The 27,088-nt window shown below is 39.1% G+C and overlaps 1 long non-coding RNA gene across 1 annotated transcript in view; it reads right to left on the bottom strand.

Moving 5' to 3' along the window:
* Positions 1 to 15,493: 15,493 nt before the first annotated feature.
* The window catches only part of LOC135328194 (uncharacterized), a 111,752-nt gene continuing 100,157 nt past the window's right edge, over positions 15,494 to 27,088 (bottom strand). Inside the window, exon 2 of the long non-coding RNA XR_010388962.1 lies at positions 15,494 to 26,766. This is a non-coding gene — a long non-coding RNA (uncharacterized LOC135328194). The remainder of the gene's footprint in view (positions 26,767 to 27,088) is intronic.

Genomic DNA, 27,088 nt, shown 5'->3' with positions numbered 1-27,088 from the left:
GTAGGTATATAATATAGCAAAAATCCAGTGCCCTTTCTATGCAGTGGGCTTTGTTATTTGGCCTACAGTTCAAGTCTTAGGGTTAAAATACTAACGGTGAAGAATGAGTCTCCTATTTACCTTTTGTATATCAAAACTAAATCATGCATTTTGTACTATGTTATTTCTTCTATCTGCAGAATGTCCATAGAAAAGAGGAATAGCTTAATTCATTTTTAAAATTAGACTCTTGCAGAATATGAGTATTAGAATATTTTTTAAATTGTGAGTTCTCTACTTCGCCTAGCATGAAAAGTGGCTGCATGCCAAATGGTGAAAATAATACATATATTGATTGCTTAGGTATGAGGACTACTCTCACTTGCAGAGGGGACCAAAAAGCTGTCATTCAGCCAATTATGCTGTTTGTATCGATACACACACCTATTAGTGCATTAACTCTGCATGGAGATACATCAGAAATGCCCAAAGGCGAGCAATCCCTGCATCAGTACAACCTATCCACTAACAGGTTCACTAACTCATCAGTAGGATTCATTTGCTACCAAATACCTATTCACTTACTTAGAAGTACAAATTATGATTTTTGGACTATGATAAATTCTGATTTTTTTTTTAATCACCGATAACTGGGGAACACCATAACTTTATGTATTGTAACTCTTGATTTTTCCTGTTGTACCTTTTAAATAACTAGCAGTTTATCAGAGGATTTCTCTTCTTTTACAACTTCTACCATTCCAGCGAAGATGTGGCAGGACTTGGCTTCTACTGCATACTGCTAGAGTCCTGATGGGCAATACTGCATTCACAACAGTGCAAGTGCGTCTAATGTTACAAAACACTCTGGTCCTTTAGAGAAAGGCTAATCACATGCACAAGACAGAGAAAGGTTTCCGCAGAAGTAGATTGGTGGTATCTCCTTCACACGTAGATTATCTTTACACCGTAAATGCAGTGGCGTTGGTATGTCTCAGTTCCTTCTATCACTGTCTGGCCAACGCTGCCACACTTCATTGCCTAGTTACCAGCTTACTCGTATCTCCATCTCTGGTCACCTCCCAACTGCGGTCTGACTTCCCTGTATTTAACTACAGCTCCAGATCAAGTCTAAGTCCTTCTTAAGCTTTCAGAGAGGCCGAAAGAATCAGACCACCACGTATATTGGAAAAACAGAGATATGATTCTCATATCCTGCTAACGCCGGTTTATAATCAGGCTGTCCTTCAGCTCATGAGCTTTTTTTTAAAAAAAATCAGTTCAAAATAGCAATATTCTCATTGTTAAATAATACTAATGACTTCCTCAGTTTTTCCTCTAACTTTTAGCTACTATTCCCTTGTCCATCCTACTTTGTAGGAAAATAAGGCTCTCTAATATCAGTTTAACTATAGCTGAGCTGAAGGTTTGCCCATCCTGCTTACAGGAACCTGTCAAAAGACAGCTCCTAAGCTTCTTTCATGCTCCTATGCAGTTTGGGTATTTGTAACTAACAGAGGAATCCAGAGCTAAACCTAGATGCTCTTTTCTATCTCCCTCCCCTCTCGCTCCCCAAAGGACCAGCAGGCCAACAGCTTCATCCCCAAAGCCCGAGCGTGCCCCTTCCCCTCCCGCACTGCTGGAAGGCTTAGCGCCTGCCGCAGCCAGTCAGTCCGCATTGCTCTATAGATTAACAAAACCTGCATGGCTTTTATGGCAGGTGCAAAGGTGCAAGTGTGGAAGCATTGCCGGCTCTTTTCTCTTCAGACTGCTGAGCAAGACAGCCTTCCCGCAGCTGGGCTCGAGCATGGCAGAAAGGTGCACGTGGCATTTCTGAGGGGGGCAAAGCCCTCCAGAATCTGTTGATGCAGTTCCCCACATAATATTGCTGTCACGAGTCCTAAACGTTACAACTAGCACTAGTGATGTATGTGGTAAGCATTTGAAAACTGATGATTAAACAAGTTTGTTTTCTTTACCTATGCCAAATGTAGACTCGAGGAGGAAACAGCCTACACGAGTAGTGTTGTTTGTTTTGGATCGATACACAGTAGATTGCCCAGTGCTGATTATTTTGAACAAATGCACAGCTATACCCCATGTAATAAAAATCTGGCTGCCCTTTGTTACTCATGAAACTCATAAAGGTTAAACCTTCAGCCTGAAGGAAAAAAAGATCCTTTTCATCCAATGAAAATTAATAGGACTGAGCATCCCTCCCCTTGCAGGCAGCTGTAATTTTTCAGCTAAGAGGCACAGAGGCTTAAGAAGAATTGATGATGGAAAGTTTTTTGTCACCAACATAAACACATTTGAGAAGCGGCTAGCGGTAGGCTCACACTGAGAACTGCGCGTCTGAGGCGATGCCAGTGGTACTTAGTGCAGCTGCTCGTGGCTGTGCGCCTAATTGAATGTTGCTTGTCTCAAGATTTTCCAGTGGACCATTTCAAGTGGCAGCACACAGCTGATGTGCCATCTAACCCGCATTAACACCTCACCTGCAAAATACATAATTACATCCAAATCTGCTGATTAGATGCAAAATACAAACACATGCCAATGGTTGCATCTCAGAAGTAGCCGTGCCCAACCACAGTGAAGAAAACGAAGGGACTGTTATCTACGACGAGTCCTGCATCCTGTTATCAGCCGTTATAGATTACTGTTAGCATGTGCAGGAATTACACTTTCATACGACTGTTTTTTGATGATGAAATGGCTCCTTAAGGGTGGATAAATCTAATTCTTTTTGCTTCCTGCACATTTATTTTGCATCCTACCTCTTATGTAAAGGTCCGTAAAAAACATTTTTGTAATGCTAAAAAAAGGAATCTTCTGATAAATTACTTACAGAGAGTGAGCTGTCAAATTGTGTGATTTATAAAATTAGAGGCTTTTAACCTAATATCTCTCAATATAGCTACTGCTCTTATTTCAATCTTTTTTACTGGAGTGTTTTTATGTTCCAGATTTATTTATTTTTTAATAACTAGTGTTCACTTCACAGTGAAGTTTATGTTGGTATTAAACTAATTTACATCCATTTGAAAATGCTGAATCCAAGCCATTTCTTTTTTCTACTGGGAATGCAGTCAGGAACTGTTGCTGCCTAATAACTATTTGGAAAATATGTTTTTCTTATTGATGTACTTTGAGGTGATGAAATGCAATGGCTGATCTGACAGGTCATCACAGTCACCATGAATGTAGTGAACTAAGCTTTGCTCTACCAGACTAGCAGACAGCTGAAAAAAACCCATACAGAACTAAAGCCTTGAATTTACGAATAATTTCTTCAGACTTATTTAAAATAGTACCTTTATGTAGCATAACCAATTAAATTCACTTCCATAATGAGATGTGAGTCATGTTTTATTTTCTCATCTTACCTTAAAAAGTACAAGTAGATAGTAGATAGTCTAGTAGTATGTTGTCTTGCTAAATTCTATGTTTTCTGAGGATATCTTCATTAAAATAATGGCTTCTTATATGAAAAACTATTATAGTTGTTTTAGATATGCTACCCCTAAAAAGAAAGAACTCTGAAAACCCACGTTATGCTAAAATGATACTGTGTGGACAAAACCAAGGTCTTGAAAGAGATCTATGACAAAGGAAAAATTTAGGGAAGCAGATTTAAAATGAGTGTGAAAACTTAGGTCTGTCCCTTTGAGTCTTCAACCTCTGTGTGCTTTGTGAAGATGGGTCCCTGCAAGGGAAGTCATGATCTGAACATCTAATTAAAGCCTATCCTATGTTCTATAAAATGGCAGAGAATGAAGCTTGTGTAGACAGTCCTGAAGTGGGTGCTTCCTAATTTTAGGACCTGCATAATGTACCCCTAACCTAGCTTTTCATGTAGATTCCTTAGTGTGAGGTTCTTGCTAGAGGAAAAGGTAGCAATACATTCTGTCACCTGAACACTTCCTACAATGAATCAGCTGAAGCGTCTGAACCTCTTCTCCTTTGGTAATGAAAACAGGCTGTTACTGGAATTTACTGGCTCACAATAACTCCTTGGCATCCCACTATGATGGTTATGCTGCCACCAGTACTTTGAGGTATGTTTTTTACTCCATAGGCATGAGCTTGTTCACTTCCCTTTTTTAATTTTCATAACATTAATGGATGTCTTAGAGGTTTTCCACATTTAAATCTCTTCCTTTGTCAGACTAATTAGTGTTGTTTTAATCACTTTCTTATCTCAGAGCATTCATATCCTGATAACTGCTTAAGAGAGAAGAATAAAGGAAGGGTTTCTTCCCTGAAGAGCTTGAAATCATTCTCATTGCAATAGTTTAATAGATCAGCTATTCTTAAAACAGACTTTACAAGCTATTCTTTAAGAGCTTCTAAATGCAATATATTGATTTGGTAACCCTTACATTGCACGCACCATGATTTATATATCAAATCTTTCCTTTTTCAACTGATCATCATCATTTCCTTTTTAATAAACTCTCTTCTTGATTACCTTGACCAAATAATTGACAGGTTTTAAGAAGTATAGGTGTCTAACACAATTGGTATATTTTTCCTAATTTTCCTAAATATTATATCACAAGGAAAAAGAGATTGACTGAGAACGACTTTGGTAAACAAAACAAAAAAACCTGTTCCAAGGAACTGTGATTACAAATAACAGCCTTTTGTATAGAAATCAGATTTGACTAAAATTAAAATTTAGTGAACCAATATGATATACACTGATAATGTGCAATGTTAAAACCTTAGAGAACAAAATAAGATGTAACCTTAGAAGGACATTTTAAATTTCTTATTACTGGAACTGAATTTGAAGAGGGAATCTGATCAAGAATTAAGGCTCAGGCCTTTGAGAGGCCTTTGTGTGTCTTCTTTTTACGGGCAAACTTTGAATTTTTGGTCTAGTCTCTGTCACCCAAATTCCATTAACAAAATAAAAAACAAACTACATATTTTTTAAAAATTTCATCTATTATTATCAACTCTTGTATGTCTTTTTAATTTTAAAATTAAATATTCCAGATATTAAGTTGCAAAGTACTGTCTTTAAAAACTCATTTCAATGTATTAATAAGATAAGCTACTGATTATACCAGCCCAGGTGTTCAGAGCTGGCTTAGCTATCTCTGTGGAGCACTGTGCTGTGTGCCATGTCATCATATTCTACCTTTTGTCTGGCTCATTTTGTTGGCAGAGCATTTCAATAATGTACCAACAAAAAAGCTTCTACGTTTCACTATATTTCATTCATTGTTCTTCTTATCCAAACCAGAATTACAGTTTTTACTTGAAGGTGTTATGTGGGAGGTGATGAAGAGCCCAATGAACCTGCTTTATTCCTTTCCTTCCCACTTGTGGTAGCAGGTCATACTGGGGTTTAGCTACAAGAAAGATTTGACTAGCCTAGCTTTAACAGAATAATTACAGTGCTATAGCTATGCTGATATAACTCCCCCATGTGGATACTCTATTCCAAAGGGAAAAAAAATTATTCTAGAATAATTACTCTGCTTTGTAACTACATCTGAACGACGTTACCCTCCTTCCGAAGGGAGCGATCGCAGGGGTAAGCAGATCACGACAGGGTTTTGTTTCTCCTTGTGGACCAGGCCTGGGAGGGGATCTTGGCTCCACCAAGTCTCCTCACACGGCAGCGAGAGGCAGGAGCACGATCTGCCATGCAGGCTGGTCAAGGAGCCCTCTCCATAGAGCAGGAGATAGAAAATTGGACACCATGAGGTACCTCAGCAGTGAGGCGAACCAGCTCATTTGGAGTTTAATATCAGCCTGAACTGAATCAAAAAAATTGATTTGGTTAAATGCTTTGATTAAGGTCAAAACTTTTGCTTATTGCATTTTTTGATGGACAGTTGAAAATTACGCCTTTCTTTGACAAAAGTAACTTGATAGGAAAACCATAAGCAGTCCCAATCAGGGACTAAACTGTTAGTTATTAAATGCTTGAATAACATTTAGTTCAGGGATAGAAGTGGGGTTATTAGCTTCTGTCCCGATCCAATATCGGGGGGGGGGGGGTTTCGTTACGATCCCAAGGACGAGATTAAGACGCTAAAACCGGTCAAATATTGTACAACCTTTTAACTTTATTTTCCACGGAGTGGGGAGAAAAGGTGGGGAAAGGCAAAGGGGAGGAGAGAGAGAAAGAGAGAGAGAGAAAAGGGGGAGAGAGAAAGAGATATCACCACCCGTGGATCCAGCGGCGTCCCGTTGGCCCTCTTCACCCTGGGTGTAAATTTTAGCGACGCGCGTGCAGTAATTACAACTCGAGCAGGGTCCGACCCTAGGTTCCCGCTGAAAAGTTCGGAGCCAAATCAAGGCAAATTAAATAAATAAATTGTAATGACACGCGTGCAGTAGTTACAGCTCGAGTTGGGTGCCTCCAAAGAGGGACCCCGAACAAAGAAATCCCTGGGCAATTATAGCTTTTTCAAATTAAGTTTCCCACCCCTCACGCGGTAGTTCAGACCAATAGTAATTTTTGGGTCTGGGGTCTCCTGCTCCCTATTGGGTCTCATCATTGTTCCTAGGCAGGCTGCTTTTCTCCCTTATCTTTACTGTTGCAGTTTCTGCTGACAAATGTGTTGATTCCTCGGGTTCTGCCCTTCTTTCTCAGGGCCCTGACCAACAGGCGTTGTTCCAGCAATTAGCACTGCCCCAGCAGTGACAGTAGGTGTTATCTTCCAAGGTCCTGACGAGGAGGATATAATCCAGACCCCCCCCCCCCCCTAATTAACACTGTTTCAGCAGTGAGGGGAGGCTTTGTTTCCCAGGGTCCTGGTGCCCAAGCAGGCCTTATTTCAAAGCCTTCACTTCCTCCCTCCCGGAGCGTGAAGCATGGGAATGCAAACTGCTGGTAACCCTCTCGTCTTTCCTGCCTGCACCAGCTCTGGGGCCCTTTCTCACTGAACTAGGGAGTGCGGCCTAAGGCTTCAGCAAATTTAGCTACTCATGCTAAGCAAGTTTTATAAAAGTTGTGCTAAGCGGCAGTAATTTGCAGTCCAGGTCCCAAAGTCTCTGTCCGATCGTGGTCTGGTTCAGTGCAGGCTCGGTGTGTCCCGGGTGGTTGCAGGGAGACCATTTCAGGGGTCGCAGCAGCTCAGTCCTGTTCCCGCCAGGAACAGATGGCTTGTTCGGGGTTATGGTTTGCTTGCACCTTATGTACCAAGGAATGTTTAAGGCAAAAGTCCTGTCCGCCACAGCTTCACAGAAACAATCCATGTTTTAACATATACAAATGTTTAAGTTCACTCTCAAAATGGATCTAAGAGTTTTTTTACAGACACAGATAGACACAAGAACTGCCTGTAGGCATTTCCTGTGTAGACCATTTTCTAGACTTGCAGGTAATTTCCACGTTTTCTTGTATCATGTTTTTCCGTGTTTCACTTCATGTATTCAAAATGCCAAAGAAACATTAGGTTATTCAACAGCAGTGAAAAGAAATAGGTATGATATTTTCATTATTGATTTCAGCCTTTCTTCTCCTCTTAGAAAGAATGAAGCATCTTTTTCTCAGTTGGTTCAAATCAGCACAGCTCTGCAGTGGTGTTAGATAGAAAATCAGACCCTAGCTGATCTAGTAATAGAATAAAAGGTTTCATTTTGCTGCTATGATAAATAGTGTGGATTATCTGGAGCTGCCTGATCATAAGTAGCATGAAAAATACTTTACACTTCATCGACATGGACAGCAAATCTCATTGTTACTAGCAGACTCTCTACCACAGCCTGAATGCAAACAGTTAAGTTCACAGCACCTGAACTTTCAAAATCACCAAGACAGAACTATCTTTAGCTATAAAGCTATTTTGTAGCATTTCATTTTTCTTAAGAGTGCAATTTTTAAAAAGTAAGTGCCTCAGTTACTGCTTTGCAGCTTTACACTTCAGTCAGTAAAGTGTCACAGGTTTTAAAGACCATCTGAACTTCCCCTTGAAAGGTAGGAAAATACTCCTGGATGACTTCTAAACAATAGACTTAAGGGCAGACACTTAGCTGGTGTAAATCAGTATCACTCCATTTAAGTTAATGGAACTATGCCAAGATACCAACTTTCATCTGACACGGTCTATTTTTTGCTTCTAACTATTCTTCCACAGATTTAGAGAACAAAAGAGTTTTAGAAGAGATCTTTCTGGACACTGAATGACCTCCTCGAGCCTGGCTGATACAATAAAATGGAAGTACAGCTGATGAACCAAGCACCGCATCGCATTTCCTCAGATCTATCAGCAATAATCTGAAATAATAACCTATAGGCATCTATTGTTGCCAGCACTTTTCCAATGTTTCCCCCCATGCCTCAACAGCTGAAAATCCCAGGAAGTTAAATAAGCTTACAAATTTGACTGAATCAACACCTGCTCATCCAAAACACATTTTAACTACAGGAAGGAATTCTTCACTCTTCATCTGGAGCAGCAAAAAATGAAACACAGAAATCACAGCCAAACAACTTCAAGGCACTGCTGGAATACAGAATTAAGCCACAGTACATCCTTACTGTTCCCTTCGGTTTTGCACATGTTCCAGTGCAGAAGCAGTGTCAAGACTAGAAGTACATTTATCATTCTTCTACTGAAATACAGACAAACAGATAGACAAATACAGCCATGTATTTTCTCTCCTACAATGTGAAAGTATTCAGAAATGGCAATTAACCCCACAGCACCAATAATAGGTTCTGCTTCCCTTTGTTTTCTTACACACTTATACATACATAAACATAATAGTGTGATATACTGAAGGTTTTGGTAGCATGCATGGAAAACACAAATTAGTTTCTTCTGATGATATGAGTTCTGACAAAATGTTTTTTTTTCCTGACCTTGCAATCATAAATGTATCCATTTCCATATATAAGATACACAGCATTAAAATTGTTCTAGAGAGTTTAAGAATATTTAATTTTTATTTTGTGTTTATTTACCTGAAAATCTGTCTCATTTGCCACCAATGGAATTGGTAAGAATTTTAAACCTAGACTAAAATCTAGATGTTCGATGACTTAGGAACTCATGAGAGAAGTGGAAAAATTCAGATTCACCGGCCTGCAGTGAAGCTGGCGCTGTGACTCTCCAGGTACCCTGCTGGGGTTTTTATCCCAGGATGGCAGCTGATGGACCACAAGACCATGTCTGGAATTGGGGTGAGAAGCAATTAGCACTGGTGTCTCCTACGTACTTAGGAACTGCCAAAGTAAATGGGATTGTGGCAGTTTTAATATGAATCACTCTCTCATGAGTATGTTTTTCTCCATCATGAAAATTTCAAGAAGAGAAATAAACTGAATACCCAACTACAACATCCAGGAAACAGATTTTCTGTTTGCCCTAGCTGACAAATGCTTTGTATTTACGATGATTCTTGAGCAGCTGGATTTGAAATGCTAGAGTAAACCCTAGGAAAAAGATTAAATAGGCAGCCAACAGGAGCAATAGTTTCAAGCTTACTGTGTATTCATTTGCCCCTCAGCAGTGTGATATTTGTGTGGGCACACAGTCCACACTTACAAAATTAGATGGTGTTCCTGTAAACCCACACTTCGGTGCGGACAGTTGTGCCCTGATGAGTGCACATTCATTCCTCTGCTCTTCAGTATCGCAACCACAGACATCAGAAACACCTCTGCCACTGAATCCCTGTCCTCATAACGGCCAGCACACCTCTGATGGGATCCACAGTAGCACCTAATCTTAAAAATGATCTGGCAATTTTTAAGTGATTCACTGTTGTGAACATGGCTATTAGTTTTTATCTTGCTATCTCTAAATTAGCAACAGGGAGGCAACCCTCCCTGGAAACCAATGGGAGGAAGGAATGAAACATTCATACACACACAGAAATAACAAAGTAAAAAGAGGATGTAAAAGGATAAAGGGGGTCTTAACTGAAGTTAACTTTTAGGTATTGATAATAAATATCTCAAGTTACTTTACTGAAGTTGTATCAAGGGAGCAAAACATCTATAAATATGCTGCATATATACTCTATGCTTATGCATAGCTTATGCAATATTTTTACTGGAAATTTCTCCTTATTCTTTAATTCTGTGCCAGCTCTTTATGAAGCCCTGTACTAGCTATTGTCAAGGGAACTGTTTGTTCCCTGCAGGAGGGGGTGAGGATTACATTAAGACTTTAAGAAGAAAAGAGATAACAAAGAAAAAAGGCAATAAGGAAGAGAAGAGACATGAGAAAAAATGGAACGTCCACAATCTTATAGTTCTCAACCTTTTAAATTAGTCAAAAGGATGAACAGTAATTTAATATATTCTAAGAACAACAAGTCAATTTTGGAAGGCAGCAAACTAGAGAACTGGAACCATCACTTTTTGTGAAAAATTCTTCAGTCTGTGGCAAGTTTCTGAAACAATTTAAGAATTCAAGAAATAAGAATGTTTATGAGATTTGGACTGCATCATAGTAACTAATGTTAGGTTAGATGCTGTGAAGCTTGTTCATGACATAGACATGGTACTAGTGTAACCTCTCACGATGAAGAGGTAATTACTTTTTAAATAACAAGTAACTACTAGGCCCATAAAGTGGAGAATTACCAGCTGGAGTGATCAGCAATTGCTATAGATAGTGGTAGCACATTTCTACGGTAGTGGAAATCCTGGGGGGAAGGAGATGCCTTCATTGCTTCAGACCGTCACTCCAACCAGTATGAGGAGTATTAGTTACTGGATCGTTTTGAACAAATGCAGGAGATCCAAGCTGGAATTACACTGGCACTGCTTGAGGTTAAAGAAGACTAAAGCCTGAACAACTGTTCCAATCACAGAAATAGAGGAGGAAAGATGGAGCTATACAGAGAAGAATAATATGATGGAGTGACAACTTAAATGTCGAAAGAGGGAAGAGAGATGTCAAAATTGACATAGAAGTTGTAAGCCTGAATGACAGTGAAGATGATGAAACTGCTGATGGACATGTAAGAGGAGATGCCAGAAAAAACAGAGATGCACCTGTGAAGAAGAGGTAGATTTAAACCAGCATATCAAATGCAGCTGAAACAGAAGGAGAAAATGATAAAAGTAAGTGCTCATCAAGATCTAAGGCAAGGTGGCCTTCTACAGTAACCAAGGAAGCATGGGAGAGGTACAGAGACAGAAGAAGTAAGAACAAAATTTTGATCTTTATTTGGAGAATTAAAGTGCTAAAAAGACAGAAGTTATATTCTTCTGTCCTGAACTGTTAGATCCATTGTGTGTAACACTATATGGTCATGAACGTAGTTATATCATGTACTGAATTCCATTTAAATTATTCTCAGGACAGCCAGCTATCATGTAAACCATACAGAAATGCTATCCAGAAATGTGCTGACATCTTAAGGTAATATCACTGAGAAACCATCTAGATGGCAGTCTAGGGGCATTGACCTTGGATGAGTCTCGGCTGCTACTCCAGAGGCCTAGGTCGATGGCGTTGAGTTTGACCTTGGGAGGCTTGCAGCCTGCCATGGTGGACATCTGGCAAAAAAGAGACAGTTCTATACTATACATTGGAGATGTGACTGAAATATAGATGACAGTAATGACATTGGAGCAGTACGTGGTGCAGTGCCCTCTCTCTCATTGCAGATACAAGCCTTGAGAATAGAGGCTTGCTCAGCTGTGGACTTACTGCTAGACAAGCAAGAGGACAGGAGAAGGAATCGCAGGCAACGTGAATCACAGTCTGGCTGAGATCGCACTGGGGGAGGAAGCAGCTCAGGAAAATTGTTATTTCCAATATATGTACCTTTCAGAAGTGAATAAATTCCTTTCTAACCTGTATTCATCACTTGCTTGCCAAGTGTTTAGTTTTAGGTTTTGCTTTGTTCTTTTTCAAGAATGTTAAAAGGAAAAAAGATAAGAGTACCTGAAGTCCAGTGAACATGAACTGTAATACACAGATTATTTCAAGGCCTTAGTTTCAAAGCCTAGATAAGCAGAAGAGTAATACGGATAATCTGGAAAAGTGTTAAAGGAGTAAGATAAGTGGATGCTGTGTTCTGGAATAAAGGGAGCCACATCAAAATCTATCTTAAAATTCATTAGGATTTTTTTTCTTCCTATTATCACTGAATAATATTCCAGAATCTTTGACTGCTAGAAACCTTTGAATCTCTGCTTTTAAGTTACTCAAGGCCTTTAAGATTTTAATATCCTTTATGAAGTCTAATACAGATTAAACATTAACAGTTCTCACTACATCCCTACAGTTTCTAACCTCCAAGATGTGGCTGTCTTTGCCTGTTAGCCTATTTTTCCTGTTCAGATATTGCTCTAATAGTGTCTTTTTAAGTTATTATTTATCTATGAAGCTTGAGGGTCCTCCTAATAACTTTTCCTCTTACGCGGAAATAATTTTTAGATATGCAAACAAACAATATTTCCAGTTAATTTCGCCAACCAGATTCTTAAATATCTAATTTTTTGCATGTTTTTAAGTGGAGAAATGGTATTAAGAGAATCATTTCTAGCATCCTGTTTAATTTAAGTCATAATCAGGTTATCCAAGTTGTTTGGCTGTTCTTTGTGCATTTTATTTTTAATGACCGGATCTCATTATTTTCACAAACCTTACTTATTATGTAATGATCTGCCAAGGAAACCTATGCAAATAATACGTCTGGGTCCTATCAATATTGGTAATATTTTTCTTCAAATAAATATCTGGAAATTACATAATAATGCAATTTCTGGAAGTATTTATTCCTCTAATAACCTTATTTACACATTACATTTACACATGACTTTACACATCCATGCCTGATACTTGACATATGGTGGCTGGAAAGGGGAAATGAGATTTTTGCAAGGATTTACAAAATATTTGAAGGGAAAAAAGGAAGAGAAGAAGAAAAGAGAAGGGAAGAGTGAAGGAAGGAAGATGTCAGAACAGCTGCTGAGAAAAAGGCAGAGATTCTTCTCTCGGAGAAAGAAAACACACAAACCAAAGATAAGAAAGATGCTGGGCAGGATTTCTACCTAGTCTCTATTTCACAGATGGGAGGGAGAGTTTTTTTCCTGTAATTCTCTGTAGTTCAAAAGCTGTTGGAACAGCAAACAAAGGGGAAGAGAGGTTATCTCAACTGAGCACTTAGACCAGGTATTGTACAAAGTCTTAGTCCTTTTTACAAATGCATACTAAGGCATGGTCTTTAGGCAAGCCGAAAGGTCAGACTTATTCAACATCACAGTGCTGGCCCAGGAAGATGACAGTCTTACAGGTTGGATGAACACAGCTTTCCCTGAGTGGCTGCTACCATATATCCCATCTGCTCCCAAGGAGATTTCATATAGCCTTTTCTAGAGGGTTTCGGCACCATTTGCTACAAGGACAGCTAGGATTTTTAGGCACTGTGAGACTACTAAATACAGGGACACCTGCAGCCAAGTATCCTACCAGCCATATGGATACTTGGACCTGAGCCATGAAGAGCTTTGGCTTTAGCCTATTACCTACCTTAGACCCTAGGGTATAAACATTATCTTAGAGTAGAAGGTAAGAAATGAGAGAAGATCTTACATAGATAAATTGAAAGTTGTGGAAGTATGAGAAAAGACAGAGCTCAATATGACAGTGATTTAAAGCAAAGCAAGCTGCTTATTAAAAAAGAGATATTTGTAGCTAGGAGACCATGAAGAAAAGACGGGTCAGGTAAGTACCACGTCAAGAAAAGATGATGACTGGGACTGTAAGTCAGGCAACTGATCCAGAGCTACAAATAAAAACAGGAATGTCAATGAAAAGGAGAAAGATTAGGCAAGCTACAAAGCTAAATAAAAGCTGAGTAACAAAAAGTAAAGGAAATGACAAGGAAAGAAGAGCTCAAAGAGCCAAACTCATTGAAGAAAGAAAGAAAAAGATAGCTAGAACTACCCTGAACGTCCCTGAAATACAGCAAAGACATCGTAAGTTACCACCATATGAGAAGGGATAGAAAAAGAAATGAAAATGATGTCTGACCTACTAGTAAAAATAAAGACAGTATTAATTTTAAAAGAAAGGAATTATCTGGCTGCAGATAGCCAGTGTACTAATAGGACAGGTACCATTTATCTTATACATCCATCGTGATAGCTTCAAGACAAATTAAAACTTACATATATTTTTTGCACAGAACTCTTCGTTACCTACTCCGTACGTGTGACTCATTTTGTACTCTTCGTAAATCATATGCACAATAACTTATGTATATTGCCATGACTCATATCATGGTAGCCCAAGAGCTACACAAGTATTTAGAAACATAATTAATTTTAAGTAAGAGCCAATATATGCCTGAGAGTACCTGTGGCAGACTTATTCAGGAAGCTGTGCAAAACTGTACTCCCTTTGCACCAGGTCCTGCTATAGACATCTGTATTTTATCTGTCTGTTCTGTGGTGCAGCACAATGACAACTCTTTGTATGGCTGCAGCAGCCCCAAGGAGTTAAAAGCAGCCACGACCAGAATGAGGTCAGGCTCTGCCACATCCCTCTTCTCCAGTATGGCAGCAGCAGGAAAAACATATGGCATAACAGACATTAAGTCACACTGCTCATTCTAAACTTAGTCTTCTATTTCTGCCACATGTGGAAAGTTCCATGTGTAATAAATGTCAAGAGCCCTTGTATTGCCCCAATTTTTCTGAGACTTTTTCCACTCGTTCAGGCAGTCAAAACAGGAAGGATACAGACTACAGCCTTTGCACTCTGACACAAAAGCACTGAAAGACCTTCATTTTTCTTCAGGCTGCAAAGAAATGAATTTACTTGCTCCTGCCTCCCAGAGAACAGAACTATGATCGGATGTGAAGTGTTGTAGTTCTTTATTGACACCATTGATCACATATCCGTAATAAGCTAAGATCACCGCATTCAGGCTGTTTTTCTCATTGCGTATCACGAACTAACCCCAAAGTCACTGTTAAGATCACACTTGCTGCCAACAGAGCCAGGAGGCATTCAAAGTCGGGCTCAGGACTGGTCGGTACTTGCACGTTCTCCCAAGCACCGCGTCCCCGGGCACCTGGGGAGGTAGCGCACATCCAGGCAACCTCACCATGAGCCAGGGGCTTCTCTGAACGACCTACAGGGGTGGGAAACAGGCAGCAGGTGGATTGTGCAGTTCGTATAGATCCTGTGGACATACATGAAGAGACACGTCTTTCAGGTCAGTTATGGCAGACGCTATATGGATTGATAAGAGGGAGGGTGGGAAAATTCCCTCCAGCATTCACATGCTGAACTTAGAGGCAACTTCTAAGCTTGAACTAAAAACTACTTATAGAGAGCGAGGACCATGAGCCCATTTATCACTATACTGGTAAGCACGCCCTGTGCATTCAAAGCGAATGGGGGACTCTCACCAGAAAATATGCTGTGCCTTCTGCAGGATCCTCCGGGACAGCACGGTCCTTTACTCTTACTCAGAAAATGCCTTAAAACCCTTTCACATTATGTACACTTCACTGGGAGTGTTACATAGTCATTCATGAGGAAAAGAAAAAAAATAAGGACAATTAAAAAGACATTCATATCTAACTTTATATATCTATTCACATATACATATATATTTACATGTTTGCCATCAGAGTATTTTTATTAGAAATATCATTAATAAAACCATATCCTACTGATGTAGCTCCATCCTAAGGTGAAATTGTCATTGACTTCAATGGGATATTTGCCTGAGTAGAGCCTGGAGAATTACATTCAATACGATTAAAGCTATAAAATATTCCCTCATCAAAATAACACTGTAAAAATTCTGCTACCGCTACCATAACACTGTATTATTACGAGTGTGTGCTACTGGACTGTTATTATGTCTGAGTAGCTAGTTGCAGGGGAAACAGTACTCTATATTCCCTCCTACCAAAGCAGTTCACTGCAGGTAATTTTAATGGGGCTGTTAATAACCTGGCAACAGTCCCAGCCAGATGTAGCACATTTAAACATTGTCCTTATAGCTTTGTCAGAACTGTTGACATTGCATGTCAGTAATGGAAAATTGCCACTGCACCAAACAACCATCTTCATTATATGGAATCACATTGTTAATCTACAGCCAAATGCAACTTGAGGCGGAAAGAGAGTTTAGATTGCACCCATCTGTATACTATCACTCCAGGTGGCAGGTCGTTCTTCAGGATTAGAGATTGAATCAGTCTTTCCATCATCAATAAGCCCTCCTCCAGAACGAGTGCCTGTCAATCCAATATTTTACTTTCAGCACCATGAGGACCGCACAGCATGGCAATGAAATTTCTTTGTAAGTAGACCACGGGGATCTATACCAGAGAGATACATCTCTTTAAAAAGCTCAGGGAAATCAGACAGTGTACTGCACAATCTGGACAGTAACTTTGTTTCAAGCATCACCCTAACTGTTTTATCTGTTTAGGGACGAGATCTACCAGATAATACAACACTTTAATGCAGGGTTATTTCATTTTTTTGTGGTAATTAGTACTGGGTGATTATTTCCTATTGTTTGACAGCCTTAGAAAAGAAATCCATTTCTGAAACAAAACAAGCTTAGCCCTGGTATAAAGCTTCTCCATTTTAACATTTTGCTTCACATATTACAAGTATGACCTTGGCTAAACAAATCATTTTAAATTGCCCATAATTAAAACTTACTAAAGGATGGATATTATTTATTATTATCACTTCAAGATGCAACTTAGCCTCTCTCAGCACCAACCAGAATTTCTTCAAAGCCTTCCTGCCATCTGCAGTAGGCATTTTGTCACACTGAGATCTTCTGCCTCCATAAATTACCTGTCTGCCTTGTTCTTACTCATTTATAATATGATGCTAACCACGGTACCTAGCCACCATCAGCAGGACTTTCCTGAATCAGTTAGAATGATTATTTCAATACTTTGGGCATTTTGATATTTTGATGATAGGCTTATTATAAAAACATAATACAAAAATGTACACAGACATACTAGCTGCAACTCATGTACCTGAATTATTACAAATGAAATTACTTTTTGTAACAAAAATGCCGTAAGTGCAAAAATACTGCAGATATTGTAACAGGCATCTAGCTTTACAAAAGTATATTATACGTACTGCGTTCATTCCCATTTGGTTATATTATCAATAGTAAATTCAGCTTTTTTTCTAGGTATTCATGTTTTAACTGAAAATGGATAGTTGCAGCATGTTTTTTCAAGCCATATAGAAACAAGAATATATGCATTGTTCAGTTTTTCACACTCTATTGTTAAGTTTGCTGGGTTATACAAGAAATGTTCAAGCATTTGCTAAACACCTAACAAGCTCAAGATAACAATTATGATTTAACAGAAATGACTATGTGACATTGTCACAGGAACTGTTGAAAACAGAAAAGCAAATGAAACAGAAGACATTTCAACTAGGGAGCAATAGAAACAAAGGAAAGACTCTAAAAAAAAAATCCCTGGAGCAGTAAGACTGGTAGAAATAAATCCTGGAATACGTCTGATGCCTCAGTCAAGTATTTAGCTTCGATTTATCACATTTGCAAATACAGTAAATGTGTCTGTTTTCAAATATAGTTTCTTAAGAGGTATACAATTCATTATTATCAAGCTATTACTGTTTTACTGCATAGCATAACAAAGGAAACAATCCCACTGACAGTGGTCAGCAGAGAATGTTCTTGTGATAGATCTCCTTTCCACTACAGTGACAGCAGGTCTGATTTATGATGCTATTTCCTTTCCCACTACATGGAATATATTCCAGTACTAATGGAGGGGCCCTGCCCACAGGAGCACACACCAGTGGAGTAAGTTGGAAATCCCTCCCTGGGCTCAACTGTAGCTCACAGAATTGAGCTATGCCCCTTTAAAAGCACCTGCTGAGCCCACCCTGCATTGAGATGAATATTCATTTATTCATTCTGTGATCTTTTTATCAGAAATATCAGATTCAGTAAATTATCAGCATGGACCTGAACTTTTTCTGAAGAATAAAGTCCAAAATATGGAACTTTTCTTCCATGTTCTTCATTTATTTTATCATTTATAAAGTATTAAGACCTTTTCCTTTGCTATATCGTCTTATTTTTTCCTGGAGGTACACTAAATTGATGTCATGAAAGGAAACATCTCAACTCTAATTCAGAAAAAGGAAAGAATAGTTTTGTGACTAGAACTCAGAAACTCTTCTATCTATTGTCAACCCCCAAACGGACCTTTTTGATGACCTTGGCCTCGCTTGGTAACATTTATAAGAAGATAAAGACTACATCTACACTACTAAAGAAATTCTCCTCTAGCTCCAGACCACCTGGTACAGTGAGCTTGCATCTCTATTTCCTTGGGGTTTCACTCCATCAGTAAAGGACCAATTGCGTCCAAAGTGCATTGCAGTGCACACTGTGCTGCACTTGGCCTAGATCCCTCTAGCACTATTTGTTGCTTCAGTAGCTGCCCCAAAGTACATTTCTTTTGTTGAAGGGTTTGCTTTTGCTGTTCAAAATACACAAAATGACGACCTTAATACAACCTGCCAGAACGGTATTTTAAAACAGCATGCCAAGAGTCTACAGTGTGTGCGCTGGGCATAGCATGTGACACACGGAGGTATTTCAGGGTGCAAGGTTTGCTGAGACAGTGTGGGAGGACTGTGCAAACAAATGTCCCACGGTCTGATACAGAGGTCTGGAAGGGAGCCCTCCCTGGAGTGAGCTACCCACAGATCCACATCCAGGTTTTATTTTAAAAAGAACTGGCTGGCGCACTCCAGAAGAAAGCCTGTAAGTAAACTACCACGTATGCATTGTGGATGATCAGGAAGCCAGGTCCCAAGAGCAAACTAGAGAGCTGATTTAACTAAAAGTGTAGATATGCTCTGACACTTCCAGTTTCTTGGCTCTGCACAGAAAGCAGCCAACCTACTGCATCTGAGCACCGAGTGAGAAGGCTGCACGCAGCAAGGGTTCCCTTTGCTCCCTTCCAGAGCATTTTCAACTACTAGTACCTCCTCCTGTGACTTTCTCAGATGCTTACAGACATGCCTGTAGAAACAGCTGGAACAATTTAAGATACTACTTTTGCCCAAGTGCTTGCTACCACCCCCTTGTGCCAGCAGCCAAGCAGGATTTGCGAGACCACCACCTCCCTCAGCTTTGCCGGTGGTGCTCTGAGGCGGAGGTGGATTATTCACAGAGTGCGCAGAGCCATCTGAACAGCAAGGAGAAGCACAGAAAATGTTATGTGATCAGAGCTCTCCTTTCACTGAACATATCCATTCGACTCCACTTTCCCTTGCAATGATAATTTCACCCAGCAGAAGGACAACCAAAGATTCGCGCTGTGGCACCCATGTCCCTCCTGTGCCCTTTTTGGCCAGTCTGTGAAATGGGAATATTATGCCACACCTCATCAGTCTGTTGTAAAACACAGTCGATCAATGTCTGAAGCACATTTTTGTGTCTTTGGATGGACATTAGGATTCTAATACTGTTCTTAGTGCAAATGGACATTCCATTAGAGACAAAGAAATAGCAGAAGGAATGAAACTTGATGAATACGAAATTGAAATAAACAGGCCATATGTCATACCCCAAGGGTTGCTGGCTCAGCACTGCAAGTATCTTCCAAGAAGACTAAATGCCAAGCATTAAATCTGGCCTCCCATTCTGCCACCCTCAAAGTCAGTGTGAATTTTGCTATGGAATTCCAGGGGGGCAAAATTTACTACCAAGTGCTCTGGAGCACCTTTGCATTCCCTGGGTTCTCAGGTCGGCTGTGAACCTGTTGCACTCCCAGCATCAATTAGAGAAGGTTTCAAGCTACTCCAGTCCATTTTCTGGCTGTGAGGATCCCTTAGGAGCAATCCACCCATCCAGAAGAGCCAGCTAATTGACCATTCTGGACCTCTCCGTAACCCCACGACACCTCCGAAGTGGGGAGTATTTCCAAAGGCTGTTTTACCCTTTTATGACAACTTGGTATTGCCAAAGTGATGCAACTTTGATGAGTCCAATGCAGATTCAGTTCTTCCATATGCATATTAAGCTGCTGGATGCTAAAAAGCACCACACTCTGCTCTGTGAAGGTTTCACCAGTCATTCAGACCCGATCAATGACTCCTTTCATTAAGGGATATCACCGTAAAATTTTCTAGCTGTAGAACCGAAAACAGACTTTACGATGTACGATGCAGAGCTGAAGTAATTTAGTGAACACACCTGTTCAAGATAAAGATAGAGGAAAGGTGGATAATTTGTATAGAAAGGAGCAACATCAGAAATAATTTTAAAGGGATGATTACAGCTATGATATGCATAGAGGTGGAAGGAGGCATAATGAAAGATATTGACTTACGTGGACAGCTATAATATATTTCATATAATGGAGAAAGAGTTGAGCTGAAGAACAATTTTGTATCACTGGTATTGTGAAATGATTACACTCCTCTTTATCACAGCTCTACAATAAGCTGACTGAACAGGAAAACATGCAGTACGCACAATGCAGTGATTTCTACCACTGCATAAGTAAATGTCAGAGTTGTTACATGTATTCAGTGATTTACTTAATGAAAACGTCAGCACAACCCTGGCATTTTCCTCTTTTCATTTAATTCTTGCACTCCCCTTTCACCCGCTAGCTGACCTTTGCATGCACTTGGTAGCTTGCCCACGGTGCTGTCACACTTTCACTGCTGCTCTCTAACGATGCTCTTTTGCTGCCAGATTCAAACAGGATCTTTGGGAAGGAGTTGCAGGGCCCTGTTCCCAGTTCAGTCCCATGCCGAAAATTTGAAAACTTCACCACTTTATATGACTTTTTGTTCCTCTCTGAAAAGAATAACCAACAACTGTATACAAGAATTGATCTGCTCAAACACTGCCAACCTATAGCATTCCAGGACTCAAGCAGTTACTGAAGAAACAACTGTTGTATCAACATCACAGAAACACCAAAAACTAGTAACTGTTGAATGAGTCAGACAGTTAATGGAGTACATTTTCTCAGCACAAAAGGAAAGGCATGACATGCAATTAGAATGAGGGGAGTCTTACAAGAGACAATGACAGACAGAAGAAGTAACTTGCATTTTAGAAAATAGGGACAATTACATAAAATAGGGCCATGTCTATATGTTGCAGGGAAAAAAGACTTAATAATATTGTGTTGACCCAGCAGTTGCACTGAAAGGTCAACACTTCATCTGGGTATATATTATTCCTGCTATATACACAAATAAACCCTAATCCAAGTTGCTGGAATAGGAGGCAAGATGAAAATCTTTTTCTAATACATATCCTGATTGTGCACTTTTTATACTGCTGGTTTGAGATTTGTCTCTATGGTACAGTACGGTGTAGCAGACCATCGCATACACTAGCCAACCTCTGACCCCACAGCAGTGCCTGCAGAAAAGGGCAAGGTGTAAGATACATTCTGTATTGATTTGAAGAGGGAAGTAACATAAGCTGGGAGAATATCCGCTCTCTGCAACCAGTAGCAGTTGGCTTAAAAGGAGACTTGAAGTTCAAAGCTTCCTTCCTGAGTTAGGCCGTTTTTGAGGTTTTGCTCTATCTTTCCAGGGTCACTCCGTTCTCTAAGAGTAACTTCCCGCCACTGAAGCTCCCATTCCACCTTCTGAGCCTCTGGGAATGAGCAGGACAGATTCAGTTACCTTTCCTATATCACCATTGCTTTATGATATTCTTCTAATCTCTCTGTGGGGTAAGAAAGAAATGGGCTAGCTATGGGAACAAATAGCTTCTGGCTCGTAGATTTCATAAGGTTCAACAAAAGCCAAACCCTATACAAGTTCAGTCAGCTTTATGATATGCTAAGTGAAAACCTTGATTTATCCCTAACGAGCATCATTTACTGCATACTGAAATGCAAGGAATTCCTTTCAACTGAATTCCTGTCTAAGGCATAAAGCAGGTAAATTATCGCTACTAGCAGCAGTTAACTCTAACAGAAAGGTGACCTATTTGGGGAAAGAAATGATCCGTTATTTAAATCTTTTTCTACATAGCATAACAAAACGTATCTCATAAAAACAACTAGGTTATGAATTTGACAGGTTTTCTACTATGCCACAACTCTCTTACTGTTAATCAGTCCTCTACCTGTAATACCTATAATCATTTTTTTCTCATGAAAATGTGGATCAAAAGAAGTCAAAATGAGGCACACAGCAAGGTGTTGAACATAGTAAGTAGGCTAAAGTAATTAAAGCTTTAGCTAAATATTTTTCACTTTTATCAGTTCAGTGCATGCTGAGAACAATACCTTAGAAAAGAAATATTTCATATGCCTTAGGAGAATGCTCATAACCTGAAAAGCGGTAAAGCAAAAGGATCAGAAGTCTGCAAATGTTGTCCTCTCTGATGGGCACTGCTCTGCTCGGGCACACTGGTTCATGCTCGGGCACCTCCGCGCAGGACCAGCATCTCTCAAGTTCTCAACACCGCCAACTTCTTTAACCAACTTCAGACATTTGTGATTGAGATTTTTGACCATGTGTTCTATATAAAAGCATAATTGAATGACAAAGTTCTGTTGTAATAAATGACTCCTTGTAATGGTGAATGCTACAGAGAGCAGATTGCTTATTTCTAGGAGTGAAAGGTATAGTATTCTTTCAAGGATAATTGTATAATAGACCACAAGGATTTTCACCGCCACAAAAGACTAAGCAGAACCTTGGGAAACCTCTCACTGAGAAAGTGGACGTAACTAGCCCAACATAATCTTCCCCTGATGAAGAATCAGAGATTCACTGCAAGCCGATATACTCAGTTACACAAACATCAAGCCAATAGGTTCTACTTTATAGCAAAGAAATCCACACATGCACTCTCAGACCACCAAAAGCCTACTTCTTTAAACTAAATAGAATTAGCACACTAAAACACATTTGCTGTACTCTGCACAAGAAAACATTCCTTCGCAAACTCTGCAAACAAGAGCATATGACCTGAAAAAGTGATCTGGTTGTAACATACCCTGCCAAACTCTCAGTTTTGCTAGTAACTGTTGTTTTGTTATTTGGCGGTTATTGTCTGGGAGGGCAGGGAGTGGGGATCTGACAGGTGGAGGCTGGGCTGTTGTTGTAGTGAATTCCACAGATTGGAAATTTTTTATGTGAAACGATTCATTTTTTTCCATTGGTAAAACTGAGTTAATGGTTGATGGGTTTGGGTCAATGATAGTAGTATTACTTGTAGTGTCATTGCAGTTGTAGTAAATAAATTGATCTTGCTCTCTCTCTCTGGACTGGTTAGCAGTGCATGAGAAACATACTCCACCTATTTAGCATTCCACAGCTTTCCTGCTTTCTTACACACATAGGCAACCAAGATGATACTTAACTAAATAATATATGAGGAAAGGCAAAAGGTGTAGGTCTTAGAATCACTGGAAAAGAGACTTTGAGCCAGCTTTCTGCATGTTCCAAAATATTAAACATATGAAAAGTTGATATACGATTTTGAGTTAAGAGAACAAATAAAAATAACAAAATCCTACTAAATATAGAGTGAAGCTGAGTTATTTTCACAAGTGCTATATATATGTGAAGTTCTTGAAGGAAAAAACAGTAAGATTTGAACATATATTCTTTTTTTCTTTTTTTTTTCCTCCCTCTCTGCAGAGCCTGGGCTACATAATGAACAGTGGAAAAGCAGAAAGCTGAAATTAATATAAACCAATAAGTATCACCTTACTGGTCTGGACAGCCTTTCTTCTTAGGAACAGGTGCTGTTACTAGATAAAATCTGCATCGCATTTCACTGAAGACAAGCAAGTTTGCTTCAGACTTCCAGCAGAATCTTCCATTTGCACATTTACCAGAAAGTCTATAACCTTAGATTGATGGATGAGCTTTTTAAAACTACATACTTTGCACTGTCACCCATGTAAAGTATCACTGACAGAGTTTTTCAAGATCTAGCAGAATATTACCAAACTTTTGTATTGGCAGATGGAAAGTTTTTAGTGTGCTGTTACCCAGCAGGCTTCTGTAATAGTCGTTCCTTCCTTTGCCTTGCAAAGTAGATAACTACTGGGATTATATTTTTAATTCAAGCTTGCCTCTTCACATCTGTTTGTCATCCTGTGATACAGCTAATCAAGATTAGCTGGATGTGTTTTGCTATGGAGTCTTAAGAGGCTGAGAAACTTGAATGGAAAAAAAGTATTTTATCAACGAATTTATTATTATTTTCTTTCAATTCGAGCTGTGTGTATTTTAGGTTTACATCCCTGCCCTCCTCCACTCTCTTCTTCCCTCCGCCCAAAAACTTCACATGTTTTTATAGACTGAGAGAGAGGGTAGGATTTGAAGAGTTTTAGTGATCAAGAAATTGTTGAAATAGCTGTTTCCACAGCAGCATATTAATGAAGTTTGCCTAACTATGATATTTTTTCTCTACACTAATTGTTAATCTAACAGCTTGCTTGTTAATTTAAATAGCTCATTCTGTTTTGTAACACTTAAGAAAGTTCCAAAGTCTCTTTTAAGATGTTCTTCTAGAATTACCTACCAGCAATCCTGCAAAGTTTCAAACATAAAGCTCATTACCATTTTAAGTAGATAACCTTCGGTAGTTAGAAGAAGTGATTTATGACAGAAGTCAGGTAATTTTAGCAAAGATTAAGGAAAGAGAATTTTTGAAGTATCATAATTTTCAAGAAAATTCCCCATCTTTGAAGGAGCTATTGTACATGACTGAGATCTACTCCTCATACAATCCTCTCTACTTGCCTAAGAGGTTGTGCCTTATCCATTTATGATAATAGGCCACTTTACATAAAGAGTCTCATTATTCTGAGTGAGTAATTTTGAAGGAGAGCATTTGCAGTGACCTAGCAAACCACAAGTTCAGAATTTGAGAATTAGAGGGTAAATTTTAGGTAAAAATATTTCTTAACCAGGCGAAAATCTGAAGTACGGCTTTTAGAAGTTCCTTGATCACTAGATTCTCAGCTCCGCAGCACATTCAGCTTCATGACTAACTCTGTGCCCAAACAGTCTCACTGGCAGCTCATGCTAAATGTTATAGTACTGAACTGTTTTAAAGCAGGACCTAAATATTTCACAGAGATATAATCAGAAGCGTGTATTCACCTTGCACAGGGAATCAATTAGATTTAGATACTTCCCTGTCTTTGAGAATCTGGTCTGAAGTTCAGAGTTTTAAAATATCACACGGATCCAGATTCATGTCCATATAGACATGGATCCATTAATAAATAACTCTAGCTGCACCGACATGCTATCTGAATATATTTAAATAACTTCCTAAAACTCCATGGAATACCAGAGGAATTTTCAGCTAAGTCCAGTTTGACTGAATTCAATGGCAAAACTTTAAAATGGTGAGGAACAAGCCTTAAAAGAGCCAAAACTAGAAGACATGATGGCATAACCCCTAGCACAAGAAAATTAAGGGCCAGACTGTATCGACATTGTCTCTACAAAGTCATCCATTCCAATTTTATGACTTTTGCCTGAACACAGTCAATGAATTTGCTGGCTAGAAAGCAAGTAATGGCAATAAACACCACTGGCACAGTACTGCAAGTTTTCAAAACTAATTGAATCACCGTATAAAACTGTTTTCCCTGTGTAATAAATCTCATTATTAGCAACCTCTCTATGGCAGACACTTCCTTATGATATGCAAATTTCAATTATTTATTTGGAATATAGTTAGCATTTCCATGTGACTCCATTTTCTATTGAAAATATTTGAGAGTTGTATTAAATGCCCAGCTCTCCCTTGGAAGTTGCTATTAGCCACAATGTATGCCAATATAATAATGAAGTTTTTCAAAAATACTTGGACTAGGAATATAATTTAGAATATGAACAAAAAGGGTTTCACTCAAATTTCATTTTAAGAGTTCCTTGATCAAACAATTATGTTGAGTTCTTTACAATACGGAACATGAAAGATATCGAGGTTTCTATATATATTTTACCTATTTTCCCCAAACATGAAAGAGTAAGATCCATAACATAACCATCCCATATTTTTATATTGAACTTCAGTTCAGGCACAATAAACTTATGCTGGATTCCAAGTGCAAAGAAATATCTTACAGCAACATCTATTGAGGGAGAAACACAGACTGCTGACAAAAATATACTGGAGTGATTCACTGATGCTACGAATCTCTATTTCAATGAGTGTTGTTAAACATTCCTGAGAATAGCTAGATGTAGTTTGGCATTTCCAAAATCCTAGCACAAGGAAAATGACCTTATTCAAGACAAAAATGTTGAAATGTTGATTGCCTAAGCATAAAATAATGATCTGAGTAGGGAAAACCCAAGCAGGTAGCATCCCTTCAAATTCATAAGCCTTCTTGCCTAAACTTACCCCATCACTTGGATCTGCTGGGGGAAAGAAGGGGAATGGGAAGCATAAGAAGACAGGTATCATCCAGTGGGCAATACCCTCCGTCACAGGGTACCGAGTTTCTTACTGCTTCTTGTAAGACGTGAAGAGCACGGACAAAATTTCATATATAAACTGCACACTGGGTTAAAAGTCAAAGAGATTATAAAGATGTTTTTGTTCCCCGAGTAGCAAATGCCTCCCCTATGTCATAGTTACTGTGAATACAGAACAATAAAATGAGACCAGAACTTGTCCCATTTGATTTTGTATTAAGCATCTTCTCTCCTGCGGTTCTGATCAGGTGATCTGCCACAAGCATTGGACACTGAAGCAGTTTCATGATGTGACGTTCCCAAGATGGCAAAGTCCAATTTATGTAGTCATGTGCCTTCTTATTCTTCTTCCTTCTTCCCATTTCTGCAGAATAATTATATAGAATAATATATTATTTCAACATACAGACTAGGCTGTCGTTAATGATGATTTCCAAAGAAGCACCAACATTTAATCAGTATTTCATGCTTGCTTGTTTTTTGGGAAAGTTAAATTCAGACCAAAGAAATACCTAAAATATGTGTTTCCCAGGCCCAAAGAACTGATCAGCAACACATGCAATATAACATAATGACAGCAGGGAAACAATAAGTAAGTAATAAGTAAGTTTTGATCGTAGACACTTAAATGATGATCCCTGAGCTATGACAGAGGGACACATCATGGAAAGTCTCTAAATAAACCC

Source organism: Dromaius novaehollandiae, chromosome 4 (assembly GCF_036370855.1).
Source record: "Dromaius novaehollandiae isolate bDroNov1 chromosome 4, bDroNov1.hap1, whole genome shotgun sequence".
NCBI lineage: Eukaryota > Metazoa > Chordata > Aves > Casuariiformes > Dromaiidae > Dromaius > Dromaius novaehollandiae.
This window is presented reverse-complemented; position numbering and strand designations above follow the sequence as displayed.